Consider the following 2,538-nt stretch of genomic DNA (forward strand, 5'->3'; position numbering starts at 1 on the left):
AACCTTTTCCGAAAGTTTTTTTTAAATCTTTTTTTAATCTTGGTTTCCAGCTTCCCAACACAGGTACAACTTCCAGAGTCACCACTACTGGCCCAAACACTATAGGAAGGACAGAACTCTCTCAGCGGAGTTCAGGGAAGCTGGGGGTGAAGTCCTTTTGTTCCTGGGACTTCTTAACAGGGAAGTTCAGGCCCTTGGAGATTCCTTCAAGAAAGGGGACACAGCACAAAGCAAAGTCCTTCCCCTCTCCTTGGCAGCAACGCAACTGCAGGTCAGTCCAGCAAAGCAACAGCAGGACAGTCTTCCTTCTTCAGTCTTCCAGCTTTCTCCTTGGCAGAGGTTCCTTCTTGATTCCAGGATGATCTAATTTTCTGTAGTCTGGATCCTGTACTTATACCCCTAAAAGTCTTTGCTCCCTTTGTGCAGGAGGGCTCCGAGCCCGGTCTGAACCATTTCTGGGTGTTCCTTGAGCGCTTTGTTTTCCTGGCCTCTCCTTTCCTTTCAGGGAGCAGGGCAGGGTTGTCAGCCACCCAGCAGGAGGTGGAGGCAGCATTGTGGAAGGCAGACACAGCCCTATTCAGGACCAGATGGTACCCCTCCCACCACTCTATATGCAGATGGAGCTATTCAGTCCAGGCATGACTCACTCAACCTCTGGGAGCCACCCAGCCCCTGCCACTCACAAACCAGACAGTCAGTTCACAAACAGGCCAAGGCACACAGAAAGGCCAGACAAGAGAACAGCCACGGTCTAAAAGTGCTGTTCTCAAACACAGGATTTAAAAAAACCTTTCCTAAAAGATGTGTTATTAAATTCTGAGTTCAGGGACACCAGACTTTTATGTCCTACCTTGCTCCTTTGGGAAGATATGCTGGTAGCCACTGTAGCCAGCATTCCCCAAGATAGCCTATGGGCAAGGTAGCCTTACAATAGTGAAAAATTATAATGGCTGTCATTCACTACCAGAGCATGTCACCTGCACTAGTACATGCTCTACCTTTCACATACACTGCACCCTGCCCAAGGGGCTACCTTGGGCCTTCCATAGGGGTGACCATTGTTCACAGAAAGGGAAGGTTAGGCCTGGTCAGTGGGGACACTGACCAGGAGGACATGGCAGTTCACAGACTGCACACAGGCACTGTGGTGGCAGGCCTGAGACACCATTTTAGGGTTACTCATGTGGGTGGCACAATCAGTGCTGCAGGCCCAGCAGTAGCATTTGTATCACCAGCCCTAGCACACTCAGTGCACTTTTCTAGGGAATTCTTGGTGATACAAATATGCCAATCATGGATAACCAATTACAATAACAATTTACACAGGGAGCACTTGCACTTTGACACTGATCAGCAGTGGCAAAGTGCCCAACACATCTGAACCAGCAAAAAAAAAATCCAGCACAACGTCAAAAAAACAGGAGGCAGAGGCAAAAAGACAGGGGAAACCACACCAAAGATGCCAGTTCTAACAGTGAGGAAACCTGAACAGTTGCTATCTTTATTTTAACTATTTATTGCACCCCTCAAACTCAATGCTGGCATTTGCATCCTACTCGAAGCCCTGAACGTTCACCTGGAAGACCATACTGACCTCAAATCAAGATCGCTCATTGAAGACCTTGGAAGCCTCTGCCTCAGCAAAAGAGTAAAATAATCTACACGCATTATCATACACCCCCTGGATCCTATCTGCACCAACTTCTGCAACATTAGAGTTGACTAACCCACATCAGTTCTCTGGACAGGCCATGCCCACTTCAAGTTAAGCATCCCTGTCCCGGTCCAATGCACATGCACCACCACAGATCATCCAGCCAAACTGGAACAGAATCACTTGCAAAGACTAGAACACTTCTCTGAACACTCAACAAAGCAACAGCCTCCAAAAAGCCATTAAGAATTTCAAAAAATGGATCACCTACTACGACAGCTCCTTGGTCCCCCTCAAACTGAAAAATACACCAAGATCAAGAACCCAGGTCAGTCAGTACACAGAGGAACTCTGACTGGTGAAACACCCCTGCAAACAACTGGAGCAAAAATGGAGACTGAGCCAAGACAAGGCAGACAGGATACTGTTTAAATCCACCCTGAGGCACTTTCACCAAATGATCGGGGCAACTAAATGCACCATTCTGGTGAACTGCAATTATGGCAGAATCAACAGAGGAAAATACATCTTCGCCTTTGTGAAATATGTTAACACATCATTGGCTTCCTCCAACTCAATCACTTTCTTGCAGGATCTGCCCAACAATCTCTCTCACTTCATCAGAAATAAAATCACCACCATTTACAGCATTTTCAGCCTGCAACTGGACCCAATGTCTGCTGATCGCATACAAAGAACTGATGCTAAACATATGGCCTTTCACCGCTTTAGAAGAAACTTTGGCAACCATGAAGTCCATCCACTTAGGGGGACCATCAGACCTCTGCCCCCACTATGCTAACTCCTGGAGCCCATCAGCGCCATGCTCACATCCATTCTGAATACCTCCACCTCTTCCGCAAACATCCCAGATGCTTGGAAAC

This window comes from Lissotriton vulgaris, chromosome 4_1, assembly GCF_964263255.1.
Source record: "Lissotriton vulgaris chromosome 4_1, aLisVul1.2, whole genome shotgun sequence".
NCBI lineage: Eukaryota > Metazoa > Chordata > Amphibia > Caudata > Salamandridae > Lissotriton > Lissotriton vulgaris.